This window comes from Bubalus kerabau, chromosome 11 (assembly GCF_029407905.1).
Source record: "Bubalus kerabau isolate K-KA32 ecotype Philippines breed swamp buffalo chromosome 11, PCC_UOA_SB_1v2, whole genome shotgun sequence".
In the NCBI taxonomy this organism is placed as follows: Eukaryota; Metazoa; Chordata; class Mammalia; order Artiodactyla; family Bovidae; genus Bubalus; species Bubalus kerabau.
Window position 1 is genome coordinate 94,651,239 of NC_073634.1, and position 26,736 is coordinate 94,677,974.

General features: G+C 39.9%; 1 long non-coding RNA gene across 1 annotated transcript; it reads right to left on the minus strand.

Annotated features, from left to right (window-relative positions):
• Positions 1–6,417: 6,417 nt before the first annotated feature.
• LOC129622568 (uncharacterized) lies at positions 6,418–23,253 on the minus strand. Its single transcript, XR_008700069.1, has 3 exons — positions 23,118–23,253; positions 21,458–21,608; positions 6,418–6,535 (listed from the first exon to the last, which is right to left on the minus strand). It is a non-coding gene; the product is annotated as an uncharacterized LOC129622568 (long non-coding RNA).
• Between the last annotated feature and the right edge of the window lie 3,483 nt (positions 23,254–26,736).

Here is a 26,736-nt window from a genome sequence, read left to right on the forward strand (position 1 = left end):
GAAAGAGTCAAAAACTTCCTTCTCTACCTGTTTGTTGTTGTTGCTTAGTTGCTTTAGTCGTGTCTGACTCTTTGCGACCCCATGGATTGTAGCCCTCCAGGCTCTTCTGTCCTTGGGATTCTCAGGCAAAAATACTAGAGCGGGTTGCCCTCTCCTTCTCAAGGGGATTCCTAACCCAGGGATCAAACCCATGTCTCCTGCATTAGCAGGCGGATTCTTTACAACTGAGCCACCTGAGAAGCCCCACCCTGACGCTCTGCTGCTACTGCTAAGTCGCTTCAGTCGTGTCCGACTCTGTGTGACCCCATAGACGACAGCCCACCAGGCTTCCCCGTCCCTGGGATTCTCCAGGCAAGAACACTGGAGTGGGTTGCCATTTCCTTCTCCAATGCATGAAAGTGAAAAAATAAAGTGAAGTCGCTCAGTTGTGTCCGACTCCTAGTGACTCCATGGACTGCAGCCCACCAGGCCCCTCCGTCCATGGGATTTTCCAGGCAAGAGTACTGCAGTGGGTTGCCATTGCCTTCTCCGACCCTGACGCTCAATGTTTACCAAATCCAGCATCTGCCTGTTACTTACCTGTTTGGTGATGGAGCAGTGTAAGGAGTTCAATGTAAGGACTGCAGAGTGCTCCCAGCACCCCGAGGACCAGCAGAGCTCTGCAGACAAGAGAAACTTCCTTTATGAATAAACCCCCATTCATACCTCAGCTTTTTAGTCTATAAAACACTGTGTAGCAAAGGGAAGGATTGGAGGTGAAGGCAAGGCAATTTTCTCAATGAAGCCACTATTATTCAGACTTGGCTTAAGGTCCAATATCATCGTAAAATGTAACCTTCATGGATTCTGGATTTTGAGCATAAATTGGTTTTGTTTTGAGCACTCACCATACTAGACAGCACAGGCTGAGTTACACCTTATTATGTGTGTGTGTTTGTCGCTCAGTCCAGTCTGACTGTTTGTGACCACATGGACTTTAGCCCACCAGACTCCTCTGTCCATGGGATTTCCCAGGTAAGAATACTGGAGTGGGTTGCTATTTCCTCCTCAAGGGGGTCTTCCAGACCCAGAGATTGAAACAGTCTCTTGCGTTAAGAGGCGGATTCTTTACCATTGAGCCACCTGGGAAATCCTGATCTTATTAAGATAAATTCAAATCAGTATGGCTTAAAACATGTCTACTTTGATTCTCTGGGGGCTCTGATCCACATTATTCTCTTTAAGGATCTGAGCTGACACAAGGGCCAGTCTGGACAATGGACACCATCGGGTAAGAATAAGCTGACCTGTCTTGGTTCTCCATGTCCCATCAGTCAAGAACAAGTCACTACTCTTCACATTACATTGGAGAAAGTAAAGTACAAGGAAGTGGCCATCCTCACCTGTTCCTACAAGACAAAGCTGTGGAAATGTTTAATAAATGACATTAAGGACTATCACAACTACAACTGCTAAATAAACATTTATCTTAAAAAGAGCATCTCAAACTGAACCTATCTAACTATAGTAAAGTGAAAGTGAAATCACTCAGTCGTGTCGGACTCTGTGCGATCCCATAGACGGCAGCCCACCAGGCTCCCCCGTCCCTGGGATTCTCCAGACAAGAGCACTGGAGTGGGTTGCCATTTCCTTCTCCAATGCATGAAAGAGAAAAGTGAAATTGAAGTCACTCAGTCATGTCCAACTCCTAGCGACCCCATGGACTGCAGCTTACCAGGCTCCTCCATCCATGGGATTTGCCAGGCAAGAGTACTGGAGTGGGGTGCCATTGCCTTCTCCGTAACAATAGTAAATATCTCTTAAATACAATGTTTAAAAATAATGTTCAATACAAGGTGAAAGCAAAATATTTGTATTAGTCTTTTGTTTCTTTTTTTTTTCTTTCTTTTTGCTTGTATTTGCCACAGTGTGTCCTGTTTATTGTCTGTCAATTAAACATCTCATTGTTTAATTGGCAGCTTCACCAAAGATCTTACTTTAAGACCCCTTGCGGGAAGTGATGGTGTGCTTTGACAGGCGATGTATAAAATTTACAGTGGGTACTTTGCAATTGAATACAAGTGAATAGATCATTTTATAATAGGCTATACAATATGACATTCCTCTTTAAATATATATATAAGTTTCATTTGTGTCAGACTCTTTGTGACCCCATAGACTATAGCCCACCAGTCTCTCCTGTCCATGGGATTTTACAGAGAAGCATACTGAAGTGGGTTGCCATTTCCTCCTCCAGGGGATCTTCCTGACCCAGGGATTGATTCTTTACTACTTAGCCATCTGGGAAGTCCAAATATAAATAAATATATATGTATGTGTATGTATATATATAGGTATATGTATGTTGCTGCTGCTGCTAAGTCGCTTTAGTCATGTCCGACTCTGTGCAACCCCATAGACAGCAGCCCATCAGGCTCCTCTGTCCCTGGGATTCTCCAGGCAAGAACACTGGAGTGGGTTGCCATTTCCCTCTCCAATGCATGCATGCATGCTAAGTCTCTTCAGTCATGTCCAACTCTGTGTAACTCCATGGACAGCAGCCCTAGTCTTCTCTGTCCACAGGATTCTCTAGGCAAGAATACTGGAGTGGGTTGCCATTTCCTTCTCCAAGGTATATGTATAGGTGTGTATATACATATGAATACATAGAGAGATAACTTAGAAATTCTGACAGGTTCTAGCTATTGGCAGGAAAGCACAGAAACTCTCAGCCATCGCACCAGTCCTTATCTGCACACCAGTCACACCTATATAAGGAGATCTGAAGTGAAGTGAAGTGATAGTCACTCAGTTGTGTCCAACTCTTTGTGACCCCAAGGACTGTAACCCTCCAGGCTCCCCTGCCCATGGGATTCTCCAGGCAAGAGTACTGGAGTGGATTGCCATTTCCTTCTCCAAGGGTTCTTCCCGACCCAGGGATTGAACCCGAGTCTCCCCCACTGCAGGCAGATTCTTTATTGACTGAGCCACCAGGGAAGCCCTTGAGGAGATCTACTCATTCACAAGTCAAGCTATAGTCATGTCTGGCTAGAAAGCCGTTTTGCTGATGATACTTGGTCTAAGTTAATTTCCTATGCACTCTCGCCTTTTGCGTTATGCAGAAAGGTACTGCTTCAAACTGCCCAGGATGCCATAAAAATCAGCCACTGGTCAGATCAGCACACAGAAGGGCTGGGAGACCTGCCAGGGCTGGAGGACAATTGCTGTGCTTCTTTCTTGCTCCTTCGGACTGTAGTGTCACATGTCTACAGCCACAGTGCTCATCGCCATGAAGTACCTCTTCTTAAGGTCCAGGTAACGTCGTGTCATCCCCAGGGACAGGAACAACTTCTTGCAGGAACTGCTCTCTGGTCTCAGATCCCACACTTGCTCCTTTCATCAAGCACCTGACCCTACATGGACCTTGCAACAAAGTCTGTGTGTTTTGATGATCTGGAGTGACTCTCACTCCTGCCTGGACCCTGGGGGATACAGCTGTTCAAATCAGTGGTCGTGATCATTTTGTATGTTTTCATCCATCTTTGTGCTCAGTCACTCAGTCCCGCCTGACTCTCTGTGACCCCAGGGACTATAACCAGCCAGGATCCTGTCCATGGAATTTTCCAGGTAAGAATCCTGGAATGGGTTGCCATTTCCTCCTCTAGGGGATCTTCCCAACCCAGAGGTTGAATCTGAGTTTCCTCTATCTCCTGCATTGGCAGGCAGATTCTTTACCACTGAGCTAGCTGGGAAGCCCTTCTTCATCTCTACAAGGGTCAACTCATGAACATATTTACCCAACGATCAAACCACTTCTGTCTTAAATAGAAAATAACTGAGCCCTGGAAAGGCAAAAGCTGTTACCAAAATCTACTTTTCCTCTCTCAACTTTTCGATGTCAAGCCCTCAAAATTTATATCTCACAATGATTTCCCATGATTTCCTGTTTCACCAAGGTTGATTGAGCACTTTTTGTTGTTGTTTTTCTTTATTTATTTTCAGTTGAAGGATAATTGCAATATTGTATTGGTTTCTGCCATACATCAACATGGATCAGTCACAGGTATACATATGTCCCTTCCCTCTTGAGCCTCCCTCTCTCTTTCCATCCCATCCCACCCCTCCAGGGTGTCACAGAGCCCTGGTTTGAGTTCACCGAGTCATGCGGCAAGTTTCCACTGACTTGCTGTTGTTGTTTTCACAAGCCAGGCATTGTAGGGAGAGATTTCACTTCACATTTTGCTTATTCCAATTAGCTTGTCAGTTGCCAACTAACCTTGAAACTTCTGCCAGTGATCTTATATTTGAACTCTCATCGATGCATTAGATGGTCTGTTTTGTTTAATAAAGCTTGGGTGTGGCTTCTTTGTTTTTGTTTTTTTTTTTCAGTTGAAATATCTACTGGGCCAAGTACTATGTTTTTGTCCTCATCCTGATGCTTCTCTACTTAGTGATTTGGGGTTGGGCTCAGATGTCCACACTTATTGTTGGGCCTCTGGCTCCATCCTTGGTACAGTCAAGAGGGAGCCCCCAGAATGAGATGGCTTGATGGGGGAGGGGTAAGGGATGCCCCCTCCCATGTTCCTGTGCACCTGGAGGGGGTCCCAGCAATGACTCCATGACCAGAAGTCAGGGTTGCTACACTGTAAGTCCAAGAGTCCTAAAATGAAGTGTCCGGCTCGTCCTCCTCAGAACTCTGCTCTCAGGGCCTCAGGGATCTCTCTAAGCATTGTCATTTTAATCATCACCATCTCTTTCCTTGGTTCCCTAAGCTCTAGGGGTATTCCCTGCTCATATGGTTGCCATTCTGTGATGTCTTAGTGCTTTTTTTTTTTTTGCCATCCCAATTCTGAAATAAGAAGTGAACAATGCTTTACTGTAGGGCTTCCCTGGTGTCTCAGCTGGTAAAGAATCCGCCTGTAACGTAGGAAACCTGGGTTTGATCACTGGGTTGAGAAGATCCCCTGGAAAAAGGAAAGGCTACCCACTCCAGTATTCTGGCCTGGAGAATCCCATGGACTGTATAGTCCATGGGATCTCAAAGAGTTGGACATGACTGAGTGACTTTCACTTTCACTATCAATGCTTCATAATAAATGTTCTGTTTAAATAACTGATATTCTCTGATATATATGCCAAATATAGAAAATGTATAGAATGTTGTTAAAAATTATAAATTGACTTACCACCCGAGGATAGCTATTATCAATATTTTAACCCCATTATTAATATTTTAACCTCTTTTTTCCAAGTATTTCTTATGAATATGTATTTTTTGAGACTGGCATTCACTATTAGAACTACATACATAAAGAATCTGGTTTTCCTTTATTTTATTTTAAAGATCACAGGCAGAGATTTATCAAATTATAGAAGCACTTATAAGTTGTTTGATTTATGTATTTGGTCACTTTATTCCAAAGTTTAATGGGAGATCTAGTGAATCAACTCAAAGATGTAGGCAATTATATTCCAGAGCAACTAATACTGAGGTTCTGGGAGAGTCTTTGTTGCACTAAGGGCGCCATGCATGGAGCAGAGCAGCAAACAGCCTCAAGAGAGATGTAAGGGCACATACTCTGAGATCCAGGTCATTTCTGGTGACACCAAGAGGCTTCTCAATTAAGTATTTGTATGTCATGCCCCTGGCCTGAGTATAAGCCAGAACTGAATTATTGAATGATGCTTCATGACTTAACAAGCACCTGCAGCGATGCCAGCCAGGTGTGTGGAGAAGCTCAGACTTGTGTAAGCTGCTGTCCATGTCATCACACACGTGATTTGAGACCTGTGAGATGCAGAGCCTGTGACGGGATTGGATAGATGGACCAGCACTTCAGTGGGGCAAACTTCTCTGAAGGCCATGGGGAGGGACCAGGAGAAGACGGGGAACCGTCACGCTGAGCAGTGGAGCTGACCCCTGTGCAAGCAGAGAAGGAGGGCAGAGGGCTGAGTGAGGCCAGCCTGATGCAGTGACTGAAGGCCAGCCTTCAGTCAGCGGTGAGGAAATCTCGGCCAGGCTGCTGGGAGTCTTTAAGAAAAAGGTAAACATTTTTAAGTCAAGAAATACAGAAGGCCTGCCATGTTATTCACACCCAATCAGCACTAAGATCTAAATGAGTTAGAAAATAGCCACCAAATTAGCACAAACTTCCTAATGGAAATAGCATGGTTTATAAGTACTTGTTTGTTATTAAAAATCAAAAGTACTTGTTTGTTATTAAAATTGTATGCAAATATGAAAAGAAGAAATAGAAATTACTTGCAAACCCAAGTCCCTTAACACTTTTGTGTGTCACACAAAGAGCTGTGCTACACCTTTCTCTCTGTTTTTTTTTTTTTTTTCCTTTTCCCTCATACAGGGATAAACATGCCCATTGTCTCCTTTCCTCTCCTTTGGAATTTCAGTTTTTCTCTCTTACCTGAATGCATAATTCAGCACATAGCTTCATTTCAAGCTCCTCCAGCATAAACTCTTCACAGCAAAAGTATGAGCGGTGAGAGCTTATTACAGATTTCACTGGGGAGATGAATGAGATTGTTTAGATGGCACATCCTACAATAAAAAACATAAAAATCTCCATTACAATTTGTCTTCTCCAAGTACAATATCAGCCTAAATCGTACAGCTACCTACATTTTTTGTCTCTACCCTTTCTTCATTAGCAGCCAGCCTCTTCTTCCCAGATATTCTTCAGATGTCTTGCCATTTTGTTATGCAAAACAGTTTGACTCTTCCTTAGCTGATACCTCATAATTTAGATGTCCAAACCCATCATGATGAACTAAATGCCTGTGAGTTAATAATGCGTGCTCTTTAGAAGGCAAGCATCACATACATGAGCATACACCCGATAATTCCAAACCACTCTAAATCATTTTTTCTCAAACTACTTGAAGCTGTCCCCCAGAATATCGATAGAAAAAAAAAATTCACTTCTGTATCCTAATGCACATGTTAACAACATTTTCATCCTTTTAGTTTGTGCAAAATGTATCACAGATATTGTTCCTAGTCAATATAGCTGACGAGATTTTTATAGGAATGCTACTAATTTATTTCATGTCTACTAGGAAAGGGTCGGAGAAGGCAATGGCACCCTACTCCAGTACTCTTGCCTGGAAAATCCCTTGGACGGAGGAGCCTGGTAGGCTGCAGTCCATGAGGTTGCTTAGAGTCAGACATGACTGAGTGACTTCACTTTCACTTTTCACTTTCATGCATTGGAGGAGGAAATGGCAACCCACTCCAGTGTTCTTGCCTTGAGAATCCCAGGGATGGGAGAGCCTAGTGGGCTGCCATCTATGGGGTGGCACAGAGTCAGACACGACTGAAGTGCCTTACAGTAGTTACAGTAGGAAAGGGTATTTATGTATGTGCGTGCTTATATATAATTGTCTTAAAAATATGTAAGGAATGTATTCATTGGTATATGTGTGCATTGGGGATATTTGCTCACTAAGATTTTTTTGGATATGCTGAATTTCTAGATTTGGAACTTCTAGACATGTTTATCAACATATATTCTCATCAACAGAATTAAAGTAAGCTGTCTCTTTCACTCCAAAATCAACTTGGCAAGTCTTTATATCAAAACTTTGACCTCCCATATAACGATTAAAATGCTATTTTTGAGTACAAAAAACAATATGCTTATATTTTTATTATGATTTGTGTGTGTGTGTGTGTGTGCACACGCACATGCGTGCACTCACTCAGTTGTGTTCAACTCTCTACGACCCTATGGAAGGTGTCACCAGGCTCCTCTGTCCATGAAATTTTCCAAGCAAGAATACTGGAGATGTTTGCTGTTTCCTACTCCAGAATGATTATTATAAACCTGCATATAATTTTCGGAGAAGGCAATGGCACCCTACTCCAGTACTCTTGCCTGGAAAATCCCATGGACGGAGGAGCCTGGTGGGCTGCAGCCCATGGGGTCGCGAAGAGTCGGACACGACTGAGCGACTTCACTTTCACTTTTCACTTTCATGCACTGGAGGAGGAAATGGCAACCCACTCCAGAATTCTTGCCTGGAGAATCCCAGGAACTGGGGAGCCTGGTGGGCTGCCATCTATGGGGTCGCACAGAGTCGGACACGACTGAAGCGACTTAGCAGTAGCAGTATATAATTCTGGTGAAAATCTTTGTTTCGATTATATTGAGTTATATCATTTTCTCTGTAAATGTCTCACACAGCTTTTGGTTCCACTACTATTCAAATGCCAGAACCACACGAAGGCTTCACAGGAAAACAAAATTACCCTCTGATATCCATCATGAACAGATAAGAAACAAACAAAAAACCCAAGCAAATCAAACCCTTCCATATGTAAAAATAATAATACATCAGAAGCAAGTGGAATCATCCTTAGATTCAAGCCTTAATAACAAGGCTTGTTTTCAAGCCATGTGATTCACCATACTATTGGTTTTCTCTTGCTACCATGACAAATGAAAACCCACAAATTCAGGCACTGAAAACAACACAAACACAATCCTGAGACTGTAGGGAAGAAGTCCGATATGGTCTTCTTGGGCTAAAATAGTGGTGTCAGAAGGACTGCATTCGATCTGGAGGCGCCAGGAGAGGCTCCCCTAACTTTTCCAGCTTGGAGAGGCCACCTGCATCTTTGATGCAAGATACCTTCCTTTATCTTTAAAACTAGCAGGGACAGATTGAGTCTTGCCTAAAGGTCAACAAAGCAGAATAGAGTCCAGAAATAGATCTATGCCCATTTTTAACTGATGTCTTACAAAGGCGTGAAGGCAATCTAGAAGACAAAAATCATCTCAAAGTACTTTATAAACCTAAATATAAAATATAAAACTATAAAAACTTGTATAAAATATAAAAGTATACAAGAAACATGAAAATAGGTTTGTGTCACCCTTAGGCAAAGTGTCCTGAGGTATAATACCAGAAGTACAATTCAGAAAATGATCAAGAATTTTTAAAATGTATTCTTTGAAAGAATAATTAAGAAACAGAAAAGACAAATAGTAGATGAGAGAAGAATGCTTGCACAAAAGCCTGTATGTCAATATTTATAGCAACTTCATTCTTAATCTCCAAGAACTGGAAGCAACCAGATCGTCTCTCAGTCTGTGAACACATGAGCAGACAGGGGCACATTCACTCATGGACTGCAGTCCAGCAAGAGGAAGAAAGAAACTGCTGATCACACCATGCCATGGATGGCTTATTTGCATTATGCTGAGCGAGAGAGGGCTTCCCTGGTGGCTCAGACAGTAAAGAATCTGCCTGCAATATAGGAGATCCACGTTCGATCCCTGGGTCAAAGAAGATCCCCTGAGAAGGGAATGGCAACCCACTCCAGTATTCTTGCTTCAAGAACCCCATAGACAGAGGAATCTGGTGGGCTGCAGTCCATGGGGTCACAAAGAGTCAGACACGACTTAGGTGACTTAGCACACACACATGCGTGTTTGCTCTACAATCCAAATTCAGTTAAAAGTGGAAGTTTGTTAAGTATAGGAAACTGGCAGCACTGTGGTGGTAGGAGAAACCCAAAATCTGATCCTGTAAAAATGATTGTTCCAATCAAGCCTGTAATGTAAGACTACCTCAATATTTAAAAATAAAATTGTAGTAATAATTAAATATGGCAACATATGAGGTTGATTCCTGTATTCTGGAAGTTTAGTCAATAATAGTGATAAGTTCTTTGTCTACATATTGATTTAAAAAGTTTTAAAGCATTTTGTGTACATTTATTAATATACATTAATATGCACATGTATACATATATATACACATATAACAGCATATATTAGAGTTACATTTTAATATATATTATATCTTATTGGTAATCTATGTCTATCTCATGTGTGCGTGCTCAATTATGTCTGACTCTTTGAGACCCCCATGGACTGTAGCCCGCCAGTTTCCTCTGTCCCCATGGGATTTCCCAGGCAAGAATACTGGAGTGGGTGGCCATTTCCTCCTCCAGGGGATCTTCCCAACCCAGGGACTGAAGCAGCATCTCTTGCACCTCCCGCATTGGCAGGCAGATTCTCCACCAACTGTGCCCCCTGGGAAGCCCCTGTCTATCTCTCTCACATATAAAATTTCTTAATATTTCTCTCAGTATATAATTGTGTGCACCCCAACTTGAGCAGCGCTGGTCTAGGAATGGGTGTCTGGTCCACTTTCCCAGAACAATGCCCTCTAGTGTGCGTCAGTGAACTCTGCTTCAATTATGTACTTCAAATCTTTGTCTTCCTTCTGTCTTCCTCCCTCCCTTCCTTTAACCAAAAATCTTTTGAGCACTTTCTGTTTTCCAGGCTTTGTGCTAAAGATAGACAAAATTTCATCATTTTTTGTTTCTAGGAGACAAAACCATGAGTAATACCAACCTTACTTCTCTAAAAGAAGAGTAAGCGAGACAGACATAACACAATGTCACATTAGGCTAAGAAGACAGGTCAAGATGTAACTAACTGCAGCCCCAGGGAGGGAGGGACCTCCTGGGCTAGGAAGGCCACAGCTCTCTTGTCAGACATCCCCACTGCATGTGACAAGTGACTGGACTACCAAGAAGAACGAGAGCAGGATGCCAGCAGACAGACCGGCATGAGCACAGGCATGGCTGTCTGCAAGTCCCTGTTCTATCCCATAACAGCCAGCTAGCAGTCAAGTGAGCGAAAGCAAGAGCAGACTGACTTTTCCTGTTCAGTTCAGTTCAATCGTTCAGTCATGTCTGACTCTTTGCAACCCATGGACTGCAACACGCCAGGCCTCCCTGTCCATCAGCAACTCCCAGAGTTTACTCAAACTCATGTCCATCAAGTCGGTGATGCCATCTAACCATCTCATCCTCTGTTGTCCCCTTCTCCTCCTGCCTTACATTTTTCCCAGCACTGGGGTATTTTCCAATGAGCCAGTCCTTCGCATCAGGTGGCCAAAGTATTGGAGTTTCAGCTTCCGCATCAGTCCTTCCAATGAATATTCAGGACTGATTTTCTTTGGATGGACTGGTTGGATCTCCTTGCAGCCCAAGGGACTCTCAAGAGTCATCTCCAACACCACAGTTCAAAAGCATCGATTCTTCAGCACTCAGCTTTATGGTCCAACTCTCACATCCAAACATGACTACTGGATAAACCATAGCTTTGACTAGACAGACCTTTGTCAGCAAAGTAACGTCTCTGCTTTTTAATATGCTGTCTAGGTTGGTCATAGCTTTTCTTCCAAGCAGCAAGCATCTTTTAATTTCATGGCTGCAGTTACCATCTGCAGTGATTTTGGAGCCCAAGAAAATAAAACAAACAATAAATAAAAACAAAAAAATAAAGCAAAAAACTTTTCCTGTTAACTGGCCATTAATAAATACTGTGGGCTTTGCAGGTCACAATCAAGCCTCTCCCGCAACTACTCAGCTCTCCTACTGCCATCAGGTGTGAGAGCAGTCGTACACTTCAGCCACGACTGTGTTGCAGTAAAACTTTATGTGAAAATATAGTGGACGAGCCAGGATCTTCCTAGAGCAGCACTGTGCCCATTTCAGTTCAAAGGCTGAACTTCTCCATGGGTCCTGCAGATCCAAATAGTAGTCTTTTTGGTGAAACTGAAGAATTACTAGTATGCAAAGAATAATCTTGTATAACTGAAGATTTTATCCCTAGATTTCTACTCTACTATCTTCCATTTTTAAATAATTTTATTTATCTACCTCTTTCTAAACTATTTATACAGGTGAATATAGTCCCAGATCTCTACTAATAATCACCTTATTATATAAAAATGTATTCATAGGCATATGAACATATCTCAGGATATTCATTTTAGGATTTTCATTAAAAATATAATATTCAAAGAAAATATGACCTTGCACCTACATTTGTAAAATATCAGCATTTTCTGTAATTGAAATGAAAATGATGAAATACAAGGTACTGCTTTCAAAGTACAGCTTAAACCAGAAAAATGATAAATCTTTGCTTTTTTACTTAATTATACCTATTTCTAACTCTTTTTTCTTTTCAGTTTTATTAAATGTTGATTTATAAAAATGTATCAAATTTGGATAACCCTTAGAAATGCTAATCTAATCAGCCTTGATTCCTTTGATATGCAGAAGACCTTATTAATCATAGCAAACTAATTTGTGTTACTTTAACTATCTAAAGCATTCTGTGAAGTTTGCAGTGTATCCCAGAATTAATTAACTTAGCTACTGTTCCAACATTTCAGCCAACTTCTTGTGCAGGTCATTATGCTTAACATTTTAATATTTTACAGTAAATTATCCACCTCTTCAAAATGCCAAACACATTTAATGAAATAGAAAAATTGAAGTTTATAAAACTTTCTACAGTTTTTCTGTTAATATTAAAATATGTAGAGCTTTTACTATAGATAGTATAAACTAGAGAAACTTAATGCTCAAGCATTCCAGAACTACAATCACCAGAAACAGGCATTTAATTTTAAAAAGTAGGAAATAAATATACTGTAGGATATTTTTTAAGTATCAGTTTTCCCCAGTGTCTTCAAAACAAAGTAAATGGGATGATAGAGCCATTGAGCTCTATTTAAAATAAACAGAGAAAGCTGCACTTGGTTTCTGAAGATTATTTTTGTTGTTTGTGTCAGGACTGAGTATAATGGAAGATGATAAATGGATTTGAGATGTTGAAGGAAACATTAAAAATCAGTAATTAATAATCATCACAGTCTTACAACATGCCAGCCACTAGGTTAAGCATCCTTATCACATTTAATCCTCACAATAGTGTGGTTTAGTTACTAAGTCGTGTCCAACTCTTGCAACCCCATGGACTGTAAGCCCACCAGGCTCCTCTGTCAAAGTGATTCTCCAGGCAAGAATACTGGAGTGGGTTGCCATTTCCTTCTCCATGGGATCTTTCTGACCCAGGAATCAAACCCAGGTCTCCTGCACTGCAGGCAGATGATTTATCAACTGAGCTATGAGGGAAGCCCCTAATCCTCACAATAATCCTACCATTATTGCGCATTTCAGAAATGCAAACTTTAACATGCCAAGGTTAAGTAAATCATTTGCTCAGAGTCACAGACCAATCTTTGGCAATATCAGCATTTTGAAAAAGCATCCATGTAGCACCATGGCACCAGTTCAGACCTCTGCCGCAGTTTGCCACAGAAAAGAGAAATGTGAGAAGAGTGGAGCCTTCTGATAAAGGTTTGGGCTCACACTCGGCCAGATGTTTGGCTGGAATTCCTGGTACATGTAAATGCTCCAAGACTCAAACCTTCCATGGTTGCAAGTAACCTCACCAAGTTATTTATTTTGCCATTTATTTTATTTATGGAATTCACTCATTGAATCTGAATTTTGCTTTCTGATCTTAAAAATGAAGAAAGCAATTTTCTGATCCACGATTTGCACTGGAAACTTTGCTAAGATTTTTTTTTTTTTTTTTTTTAAGCAAGGAGAAAAAGATAGGCTCGTGAAGTCTGCCTTGCATGTGTGTATAAGAGCTGCTGGGTGAGTGTCAAGTTGTGGTCATCAGGAGGAACAAGGAGAAGTGAACTTAAGAACTTAAGGGACCAGTCTGGTTGTGGTGGTCTGTAGTGGTCTCATATAGTCCCCTCAACTATATGAGGTGGCTGGTGAGCACACCACCAGCTGAGGGATGCTGAGAGATTCTTCCTTGAAAACAGGTTTCTAATGGAGATAAACACTCAAGTCCTAATGAGAACAGGAAGGAAAGAGTATGAGCAAATGTGTGCAAACCAACCTAAGCACTAGAGTTCATTTACATCAACCCTAATATGCATTTATTTGGTAAAAAAAAAAAAAAAAAAAGCTGTAGGGCAGAATTCAATGTCTAAAGTATATCCAGTTTTCTGGATAATATGTATGACCTATGGAATTAAGTGGAGCTTGACTCTCTGACATCTTATGTTGATTACGTACATGTGTGTCTGTTCAGTCGTGTCCGACTCTTCGTGATCCCATGGACTGTAGCCTGCCAGGCTCCTCTGTCCATGGAATTCTCCAGTAAGAATAATAAGGAGGGCAGCCATTTCTTGCTTGAGGATGTCTTCCCAATCCAGGGATTGAACCCATGTCTCAAGCTGCATTGGCAGGCTTATACTGATTACCACTTTAAAAATTTTAGCTATTTTTCCTTTAAGCCACTGGCCATAAAATATGTGTTTCTCAACAAACTCCAGTACACTGAGACTGATCAGTAAATTTCAACTTATTAATGATGAGTTTTGTTTTATAGAATCAGCTATTAAAGGAATGAATAAATTAAATAAAAATGCTTCAAGTAGATGTAAAAATATTAAAAATTATTCCTGAGGGTGAATCACTATATTGTGCATGAACCCAGTAAAAAGGTTCTAGTTGAGCATTTGAGAGGCTTAAGCACCACACAACATATCTCCTTTATAAGCTACATGACCAGTCATCTTTAAGGATCCAGAAACAGAACTTTACAGTAACTCTGGCCTTTTGAGTTCTAGTTCAATGTATTTTCTATTACTGCCAGAGAGAGGTCATTCAAAAACTGGAGTGAGGGAAATTTGAAGTCCTCTTGGATAGACAGGAAAATGGTGGTCCATGCCTGAGCAGTCGTGTCTGACTGTTTGTGACCCATGGACTATAACCTGCCAGGCTCCTCTGTCCATGGGGTTTCCCAGGCAAGAATACTGGATTGGGTTTGTCATGCCCTCCTCCAGGGGATCTTCCTGACCCAGGGATTGAACCCAGGTCTCCTGCACTGGCAGGTGGATTCTTTACCACTGCACCACCTGGGAAGCCCTAAGAACAGCAATAACTCTGGACCACAGAAAGTTCATGATCACTCAGTCAGTCATTTTCATTGAAATTATGCAATGTTTCAGTACTAAATGTCAGAGTTTTCGGGGGAAGCATACCCCCGAAGTAAGTCATATATGGGGGGAAGGGGTACTTCCCTTATACTTATGGCTGATTCGTGTTGTGGTAATGTTTACAACATTGTAAAGCAATTATCCTCCAATTAAAAATAAAAAAATCATGTGCAACAATAAGACTAAAATTCAACCAAGAAACAACTCATGGTGAAGGTATGTATATAACTTGTGAAACAACATCATTTTTCAAATTCAGGGATTTTAGTGCAAATAAATTTGCTATATATGTACACCATCATTAAATCTGACGAAAGAGTACTATCATTTGGAGAGTTGAGACGTAGACTACAGAAACCCCAGAAGGAGCTCAGACTCAGAAATAAAAATGGATTGTGACATGGAACTTTATTTTAATCTAATTAGATCGCTAAAGGGAAAGGAAGGCATGCTGCTTACTGAAGCCAAGGATCTGCTTTGATGAGTCAGGCTATGACAATCGGCATTTTAAAGTTGTCGCCAATGTATAAGGAATAAAATTTGGCCGAAGTTCTAGATACAGTTAGATGGTGGTGATTGACCCATCCAGTGAAATTTATCTGGGAAGTGCGACCCTGTGTCTGTATGAAGAAGCACAAGTTAACAGCTGATACTCAAATCAGCACTTAATATGTTGCTACAGAGCAAAATCGTACTATCCATTTTCTCTTTCCCCGATAACGAATCAGAGGCTAACCTCACAATATGTTCATGGCATAAGATTTTGATTGCAGTTAGAAGGGGGTGACAGCGGGTGAGATAGTTGCATGGCATCATCAACGCAATGGACATGAGTTTGCATAAACTCCAAGAGATGGTGAAGGACAGAGAAGCCTGCTGTGCTGCAGTTCGTGGGGTCACCAAGAGTCAGACACGACTGCATAACTGAACAACAACAGCAACAAAACTTTATCCTACCTACAAAATCCTTTGTTGCTGAAGAGATAAACACACCAAGATTTAAAACAGCATTCTGGCACAATAGAAAAATAACCGAGGGCTGTAAATTCAGAAGACAATAAATGACTGGATGCAAGGGAAACAAACAAACAAAAAAAAACAAGAATTGAAAGACTTCTTGGGATGATTCTGGGGAGAAAAAAAGATTCCAGCTGTTTCTCATTTGGGACACGTTTTACTTCCCTGCACTCCTGAATTTAGTTATGAACATGTAACTTTTGGGGGCCAGTTCATTTTAAAGTGAGTTTAAAGAAATTTTTTAACCAATTTTGTGGTTAAGCAGTGGGATGCAATAATAAATTTAAAAATTTTATTGAAATGTAACATTCACACAAAATATTTCACATCATGTAACCACCCAGAACAATGATTTTTTTTTTCTCAACAAGTCACAAGGGAAGAATAAGGAAAAAAAAATTAAATTATGCCAGGAAAAATCACAATAACTAGCAAAAGAATTGGGATTTTTCCTCTTGAGATGGAAGTAGATACACTCTCCTCTCTGAAATACATGGGACAGGCGTGAACACCAGAACAGAACCAGAACTCTACAAGCAAGAAAAGAAGGAAATGTGAGTTAGGTAAGAGACCAACAGTGTCTATTACAAAGTGTTTCAGAAACATGAATTTCTACTGTTCTGCATGTTGCTATGCTTCTTTGATCAACCTCGAAAACTGAGAATTTAATGAATTTTTCATTAAACTTCCTTTGAAATCCCTGTTCTTCAGAATAACAATTTTGATTTGGTATTAGTCATGGAGAAGATCAATGCTCACATTCCCTGCTTCCACCTTTTATTCTCTACAGACTCAGAGTCTGACACTGTGTAGTCATGTGTTCTCTACCAAATCATCAAAACAGGTGGATTGAATTAGTTGTAACTGGCTTCTAATCATAATACATAACTAGCACATATTCTAATAGTCCTTCTCCTTAAAATAGTCTATGAGTAAATGTGCATTGAGCTAATGGAGTTAATTAAAATGCATGGTGCCAAGAACTATGGACTGAAAAACAGCTAGATGAGTGGATGGTGGTGCCGTTTACTGGTAGGAAGGCTGAGAGAAGGACAGGTACAAGTAGGGAACATAGGATGTTCTGACTCAGACACATTGTTTGAGGTTCCATTGGGCATTCCTGCTGCTGCTGCTGCTGCTGCTAAGTCGCTTCAGTCGTGTCCGACTCTGTGCGACCCCATAGACGGCAGCCCACCAGGCTCCCCCGTCCCTGGGATTCTCCAGGCAAGAACACTGGAGTGGGTTGCCATTTCCTTCTCCAATGCATGAAAGTGAAAAGTGAAAGGGAAGTCACTCAGTCGTGTCCGACCCCTAGCGACACCATGGACTGCAGCCCACCAGGCTCCTCCATCCATGGGATTTTCCAGGCAAGAGGATCCCAAAAGGAAATGGCAAGTGAGCAATGACAATGATGATCTGGAGCTCAGGGAAGAGGTCTGGGTTAAAAAAAACACATATTAGGTTTCTCAGCTTACAGACCATATACAGAACCACTGTATCTTCTTAAGCAAAATAATTTTATAAGGTTAAATGTAAATACCAGTCAGGAACAATTATAGCAATTCAACTTTTTCATAATGGGCAGGAGGAAAGAATTATAAAAATATCTTCTAAAAGTATATAATCAAAGACAATAGCAAGTCTATGGAGTGGAATCATATGCAGTCATTTAAAATGATATCATAAACATTTGTAATAAATAGAGGAAATGTTTATGTTGCAGTATTAGGTGAAAGACATGGTATATACAATTTGAATTTGGTTATAAAATTGAAAAAATTCAAAAAAAGACTAGAAAGAACAATAACTAAATAACAGAAGTTATCTCATAGTAATGGAAATATGAGTGAACAAAACAAAAATTCTCTATATATGTTGAGTATTCAAGATATATTACACTGAGCATACATTAATTTTATATTTTAAAATTATTTTAAAAGAAGAAGATGACAGCTTCTAGTTACTTATTATAAATAGCTAGAGATGAGTTTCTAATGGCCTTGCTCTGGCAGTTGCTGAGGGAAAGGAATAAGACAAATTGACCACCTCATGAGAAAAACTTATTAAATAGAAGACTGCAGATGGATGGCATCGATTGTATTTTATTGGAGTGAGGTTTCCAGAGCCCAACAGGCCGACGTGCAATCAGCTCCATCGTTGCCTCGGTGTTAATAAATACTTGACTTCTCCACTCTGAATGCTGCTCCAGTGGTCTGACTGCATCATCGACCTTGCAGGCAAACACAGACACCCTTGACCTTTCCATTGATTGCTTCTTGTGTTTATTGGACAGACTCTTACTGGAGCCATCCCCATTTCTTATTCTTTTAAAAAAAAAAAAGTGCATGCAATTTAAATCAATAATGCAAATGTGATCATTTGGAAAGAACCTTGTGAAAAGATTCATCAATTAAAGAAATCTTAGAGAATCATTCTTTTCTGATGTTTTGTAGGCAATTTAAACTAACGTGTAGAGGAGGGGTGCAGTTTCCTTTTAGGATCCAATGAACATGATAACATAAGAGAAAGAATTAGTTAAATCATCATATCTTAGAAAGCATCTCCATATTGAGCTCATTGCCAATTTGAGATCATATCTTGCTCACATGTGTTTCATGAGGATTTAATGAATTATATGAAAAAGTGTGTCATCTAGTCAGCCCAAAGGTGTCCAGCTGATGACAGGTACTTCTATTGTGTCTCCCTATTCTTCCATTCCTTCTTCCATTTTCCCCTCCTCTAGAAAGTTAAAAACAACGAAACTGCATTTTTGATCTCTCCCTTCAAACTATCTCCCCAATGTTAATTTCCCATCTTAGAATATCTAGTCTTACAATTCCTCAGGTCAAAAGTTCCGAGTCAGCTCTATAGTGAGATCTGGCTTCTAAATTTCCATGTCTCATGATCCAAGCCAGCTGACAAAGAACACAGTGAGCTCCAGCAGTGTGTGGCAAAAATGTAAAAGGCTTTTTCTCTGATACAAGATAGGTCAGTCCAAACTGAGAGAAGACCTGGGGAGATGGCACTGCTCCATTTAAGTGTGTGTGTGTGTATGTGTGTGTGCTGTATTCTGTGTGATCTCATATTATCCAGTGAGGATGAGTAAACACTGGAGCCGTGGAGGGCTCAGGGAGCAAAGGCTGCCATCCAAGGAGACCACCACCTTTCTGAACAATGAGTGGAGAGTGTACTGGTAATGGGGCTTCCCAGGTGGCACTAGTGGAAAAGAACCCGCCTGCCAATACAAGAGACATTAGAGACATGGATTCAATCCCTGGGTCAGGAAGATCCCCTGGAAGATGGGTGACAACCCACTCCACTATTCTTACCTGGAGAATCCCATGGACAGAGGAGCCTGAAGGGCAACAGTCCATGGGATCACAAAGGGTCAGACACAACTGAAGCAAAAGCACATACAGTGTACCTGTGTTGCTAGAACCTTCCAGAGCCCTCTTTTTGAGCATATTTCTGAAGAGCAGCACAAAATCAAAAGTTTGCCTATTGGGAAAAATACCAGGGACACCTTAGGCTGGTTTTGGCTTTCTACTCCATGAATTAAATGACACAGACAAGTTAGCCATAGCTTCAGAGTTCTGAAGAAAATGGTTAGACTACAAACCTCTATAATCCTAGAGAGGATTCAGAAAACAGTGTTTCCCTACAAGTCTATTGACTATGTACTCCCCTCAGCTAGTAAAGAAACCAATGAGGTCATGAATGTAAATGTTTCTGACAAAGGAGCTATGGGGATAATAAAAGCCTTTAAAAAGAATTAAGTCAGTTATAAAGCATGATGCATATGATAACATACTTTATGGGATTATATAAAATAAGAAAACAATGGGTGTGTTCAGTTGCTCAGTCATGTCCAACTCTGTGCGACCCTATGGACTATAGCCCACCAAGCTCCTCTGTCCATAGGGTTTCCCTGATAAGAATACTGGAGTGGGTAGCCATGCCCTCCTCCAGGGATCTTCCCGACCCAGTGATCAAACCCATGTCTCTTGCGTCTCTCTTGCATTAGCAAGCAGGTTCTTTACCACTGTGCCACCTGGGAAGCCCTATGAAAACAATAAATTAGTTATGAAAGATTAGGACCAAAATTTCTGAGCATTCCCCCACATCAGCCCATTTTTTTTCCCCCGGAAATAGATATATGACCTAATTGAGCCAAATAAATTTCATCATGGGAGTGCTCTTAACTGGAGCAGAGAAAAGGCCCACAGCCCTCCTCCAGTGGGGAAGCAGGAGCTGGACTGGAGGTTGGGAGTGGGCCGCATGCCCGGTCCTGTGAAGGAAGCAAGCCAGTGAGGATGGAGCCAATGTGCTGAGAGAACAGAGAGAAGAAACAGGCAAGAAATCCTTTATTGTCTGGTTTGGTGACTAAGCCAATAGTAAGGTTTTTAAAGCTGATTCGAGTAGCATTTATGTCACTTGTACCAAAGAATACTGACTAGGGTGAAGCATTATAGAATTTTTAAGAAATATTCCTAGCTTCCAAATAACCACGGTAAAATATGTGTGTGTGTGTGTGTGTGTGTGTGTATACATATATAAAAAATACATATATATAAAATACATGAGTGGAAGTCACTCAATCCTGTCTGACTCTGCGACCCCATGGACTACACAGTCCATGGAATTCTCCAGGCCAGAATACTAGAGTGAGCATCCTTTCTCTTCTCTAGGGGGTCTTCCCAGCCCAGGAATCGAACCAGGTCTCCTGTATTGCAGGTAGATTCTTTACCAACTGAGCTATCAGGAAAGCCCTTATATATATAATGCATACAAAAAGCTAAATTTTGAAAGCAAAATTAACAATGTTTCAGGCTAAAAATGGGAAAACAGTGTCTAAAAGGAAGATTGACTTTACCTGTTATTAAAATTATTTTAAATGAAACACTACAAGAAAATCTGATTGGGTCAAAAAGTCTAGCTATGTAAAAAAAGGGGCAGGGGCCCAAATGCAAAAGGATTTCAATTCATGTGAAAGTGGATTGTTTAAAAAGCAGAAGTAGCAATATTATTGAAAATTAAAGTAAGGTTTTGGGTAAACAGAATCATTTAATTGAAGAAAGGTCAATTTTTTTAAAGCTCCAATTACCATTTACATTCTGTTCAATTTTATTTAAAAATGCTTAGAGCAGATTTTATTTTGGGGGAAACTCCAGGTTCGATGCACGATACTGGATGCTTGGGGCTGGTGCACTGGGACGACCCAGAGGGATGGAATGGGGAGGGAGGAGGGAGGAGGGTTCAGGATGGGGAACACATGTATACCTGTGGCGGATTCATTTTGATATTTGGCAAATCTAATACAGTTATGTAAAGTTTAAAAATAAAATAAAAATTAAAAAAAAAAAAAAAAAAAAAAAAGAATATGCTGGTAGAAATTCAGCAGTAATACTAAATATTATCATAATATTCTCTGTCTTGGAAAAATCAGACAAAATAAAAGGGATTTTAAAAATTTAATTGTGAAGATTGCTCACATTTGTGTATATTTATGTCTAAAAGCTAAAATCAAAGAATATAATTTCCTTTAAAGCTGAGTGGAATACAAAAAGAATACTTTTAAAAGGAGGATTTAAAATTTCATTCAACTTACCTAGAATGGATCTCCAGAGTTGAGTTAACTATTTTACAGGCAGCAAGTTCAAAGGACAGTGAGAAAACAGCTTCTCACATTGTAAAAATTCCATCATTAAAAACATCTCTATTCTTTCTCTTGAGGAATTTTCCATGTGTTTATTCCTTTCCTAGAAGACAGTTGTTTAGAATTAAAAGGTGCACAGAACCTTTATCCAAATGAATTTTAAAGAGTGGATGTATGTGTATGTATAACTGATTTACTTTGCTGTACATCTGAAACTAACCCAACATTGTAAATCAACTATACTCCAATTTAAAAAATTTTAAATAAATAAATATCTGAACTTCTGGCTCCTGAAAAAAAAAGTTTCAAGAAAAATTTCTATCATGAACACGGTTTAGGGTTCCATATGAGGGCCTAGCTGTGGAAATAAAGCAGGCTTTGGCTGTTAAACTCAGTGACTATTCACTCAGTCACTCACCATTCACTGAATAAATTTTTATTTTGCACTGATTATGTTCCAGGCACCTGGTTCACCAGTGGTCATACAGGAGTGAGCAACAAACATTCCACATCTATTAAATTATCATGTAAGTTTTGAAAATGTTGTGAGAAAAACAACGGAATGCCAACAGTGAACACCGGATTTTCAAAAATCAAATATAGGCACAATAGTGAAATCAGGAAGCAGAGCATCCATTTTCTTCAAATTGAAGAGTTACCTAAAGTCTTGGAGGGGCTTCCCTAATTAACTCTTTGCCTTCCAAGGCAGGGGGTGGGAGTTCAATTCCTAGTAAGGGATTAAAGATCCCAAGTGCATGCCTTGTGGACAAAAAAGCAAAACTTAAAGCAGAAGCAATATTGTAACAAATTCAATAAAGACTTTAAAGAAAAATAGTCCGCATAAAGAAAAACCTTTAAAATAAATAAATAGTCTCCTTTCACATTCACACTGAAATATCAGTGCTTGTTTTTCAGGATTAAGGTGAGGAATAAATGTAATAATATAAAACAATCCCTTTACACATAACATTTGCTCTCTAAATGTTCATAAGCACACAGTGGTTAAAACAGTTCACAGACTTGGAAGCTTAACAGATGGTGTTCAGAACTTGCTTTACTATTATTTTGCTTCTTTGTCTCTATTCTCTAAAATGAGGATAAAAATATTAATTTGAACCATGTGAAACTGAAGATATTTGACTATTGCTTGACTGAACAATGGCAACCGCACACAGTTCAAACATTGCCTTGAGGAGCTGTGAGCAGTTGATGATACAATGAGTAATGATGCAGCCTAGTTTCTGGCACAGAGTACATGCCAAACACTTAATAGGTTTCCCTTCTTTTACATCGAAACATTTTAATCATTTATATAAAAAAATGTAAATTTGCGGTTGCATGCACATATTCATGAAATTTGTGCTGTTTTTCTTGGCTCTGAAGCTGCTGAAAGGCAGGTAAAAATCAAGACATGGAATCAGAATGAGCTTGAGGTAGACTGGCATCTACATGTGAGACCAGTCCTCCCCTGTGTCAAGGGCTAGGATTCTTTGTCCTCTCAAGAAGACAGCAGAGGATCCATTTCCCTTCTGGCCTGCGAGGCAGGTGTGACTCGCAGGAAAAACACATATGGATACGTTCTGGACTGCAATGTTGTGGGGTTAATATCCACCTCAGTCTTGATGTTTGAAGGGAACGCTTCCATGCATGATGTCCTTGTCCTGCTGGTCTCGCTCAGCAGGTACCTGCCCAGACCCAAGAGGCTCACTCATCAGTACCAAGGTTGCTTGCAGCCATCGCTTGTGGGTGGGGCTCACGGGAAGGGTCATGACCTCCTTGGCATGTAAAACAATCTAGCTGGGACACAGAGCATATTGGTGGCCCCACGTTGAGCAGTAGTATCATGATTGAATGTGGGCCTGCCAAAGCTCCCTAGATGAGTGGATATTAAAGCAGAGCAAAATTTATTGGAACGTCATAGAAAACATAGAAAGTTCTACATGAATGCATCTGGTGTGCCAGCTACTCCTGTCTCATTCCTTATGCTCTGGCCCTAGAAGAGGACCAGCAGGGATTAGGGAGGGAAAGATAATCATGTCCCAGTGAACTGGCCCAGCTCCGTGCCCATGAAGCCTGGGGATGCTAATTGGTCACAGATGTCTGCAACACACACCACATCCATGTGGGATCATCTTACAGGATTTTCTCTGATTGGTTTTTATACAACAAAGAACAGTGTAGACATGAATCCCCTCTTGTGGATAGCAATTGCAGCTGTTTTCTTAAAATAGCCGATTGAGTACTTAAACCCACCTGGAAATCTGCATATTCAAATTCCTATTTCCCAGAATGCACACACACCACACTTCTAAAGCCAAACAGTTTACCTGGATTTTACAGACCCGTGTGGCAGTGGCTCATAACCTTGTAGACAGCTGGGAGAAGCCCACACTCAACTCTGGCATGACTTTCATCTTCCACGTAGTAATGTTAAACACTGTAATTTTCTTCAAGTCTGACTTTATACACAGCTCTGCATGTGACTCCTTCCTTTGAGCCGATAACTCACCTCCTCCTTCAGGAAGAACATGAAGACCATGTGAGTTTGTTTGATTCTTCAGTCTCTATAACAGACAACCAAGAAAAAGTGGAAAAGAGTTTCTGAGTGGAAAATATGAACCTCAAAAACAAATGACTATTAATAGAAGATCTGAAACATAGAGCTTTTAACTATTTCCACTGGGAAAATTATAAATCCTAAATGTTCTCTGATAAGAAAGTGTTTCACTTGTTCTTCTTCTACTATGTGAAACAGAACTCATTAACAGGAAGTTTGAAAATAACTTTCAGAATATAAGAAAAAATTAATTACAGTAAGATTAAGATTAACAAAGAAGATGTTAAAGATGTTTTGATTTCTCAAATGTTGAATAAATGCACACATACATAGAAGAAAACTCTATTTTCTAACAAATTACTAATAGTATGGGTTTCAAGTAATTTTTTTCTTTATGATCTTTCTACATTTTCCATGAGTACTATGTTTAATTTGGAGGAGGAAATGGCAACCCACTCTAGTATTCTTGCCTGGAAAATCCGATGGACAGAGGAGCCTGGCGGGCTGCAGCCCATAGGGTCATAAAGAGTCAGACACAACTGAGCACACACATACTATTTATGATTAAGAAAAATATTGTAAGACTACAAAATATGGTTCTATTTGTATTACCTAATTTTTAATTCAAAAGCCTTCAGGAATCATTTCATATAAATAAATATGCTTTCCAAAATAGTGTTAATGGTTTGTAAAGGAAAGATATAATAATAACATAATACTATCAGTGCTAATTGATAGAAAATCAATAGGTAAAGAACAGCACATTCCTAGAAAACGGAAGTTGATATTTTTTGGTTTTTCACTCTACAACATAACAATTGCTTCACATTTTTCACATGGTAATTAAAGCCTGAGGGCAGGACATTTCTTAGCAGCTAATAACTGTTAAGTGCCAAGGATGGGACTTCTCTTTATTGCTTAATTATATTAAATCAATTTAGTTTTCATGTTTTTGCAAAGCAGAAGTGTCTTTTAGTGAAACCAATTTAACATTATTCTGAATATTCACTTGTAAAATGAATGGCTGTATCCTTTAGTCTATTACCATCTTTTATAAAATCAGAGATGAATATACATCAAAAATATTGGGTTGTAAAGAAAATAGCAAATATTTTAAGACAAATTTAAAAGTGAATAATACTCACTGATAAAATATTATTTAATAGAAGACAACTGCCATTATATAAAAATACTAACAAGGAAAAAAAGTGAATCCCAGTGTGGATGGATTCAGAAGGCAGAGCAATGAGTCACAGAAGAGTCTGCCTAGTTGAATAGATGCCCTGTTCTTGCACAAAAATGTTGGTTTGGGAGAACAGCAGATGAGGGGAAGGTCTGCTCCTACACCTAGTTTTAATACCACCTTTCCTGCTCACTTGCAGTAAAACCATATAAAAGCATTTAAATTCTTTTAGTCCCCATCTCCTCTAGGTAACCACCTGTGGTTTTGATCAAGTCCATCTAGGATGGCAGAAAGCATGGTCTCACAGAACTCTTAACCCAAAGCGGAGCCTCTCAGAGCACTAGGTTGAGAAGAATCAGGAAACTGGATAGTATTTCCTTGGGACCAGTGTCATACTGATTAAGAGGCATTTTATCACAGGGGTATAAAGAATATATGTATATGTGTGTGTGTGTGTGTATATGTACTCTATATGTGTGTATATATATATAGCCATCTAGTTTCCAAGCCCACATGATTACCTCTAAGTCTCCTAAAGCATTATATGTTTCATCCACTTTTTCTGATGTACTGAATAAGATAATGCAGTAAAGGTAAAAACACCTTAGCTATGTAACTTGATATTTTCCACATGTATATAGCTGTTTTAACAAGCACTGAGATGAAGGTATGGACTATTACAAAAATCTAGAATCTTCTTTTTAGCAAAAATCCCTTCCCCAAGATACCTAATATTCTGAATTTTATCACCACTGGTTCATTGTACTTGTTTCTGCATTTCATAGGGATGAAATAATCTCATATTTTTTTCTTGCCTGGGTCTCTCCTTCAGATTTATTACTGCAAAAGTCATTATGTTGCTGCATATAATAGAAGTCTATTATGTTTCATTTCATAAAGGTGTATCATATTTATTTATACATCTGATGGTGATGGACACTTTTGTTGTTTTCAGTATGAACTATTATAAATGAAGTGATTGCAAACATTCTCATACTTTGCTTTCTTTGCACATATATAGGCATTGCAGTTAAGGATTATGCCACCTTGAATTGCTAAATTATGGAAGAAGTATAAGTTCAGCTTAATAAACACCAAAAAGGTGATTCATTCTGAAACAGTTGTGCCAATATAGTCTACCGTCAGCAATGCATAAATAGTCCAACTGCTCCAGATACCAACACTTGATACTGTTGGGTGTTCTGTTTCTTTGTGGTTTTCTTTTTGCTTCTTATTTTTGTTGTTCATTGTTGTTGTTGTTGTTGTTCAGTCACGAAGCTGACAAAGGTCCATCTAGTCAAAGCTATGGTTTTTCCAGTAGTCATGTATGGATGTGAGAGTTGAACTGTAAACAAAGCTTGCTGCTGCTGCTGCTTCTAAGTCACTTCAGTCGTGTCGGACTCTGGGCGACCCCATAGACGGCAGCCCACCAGGCTCCCCCATCCCTGGGGTTCTCCAGGCAAGAACACTGGAGTGGGTTGCCATTTCCTT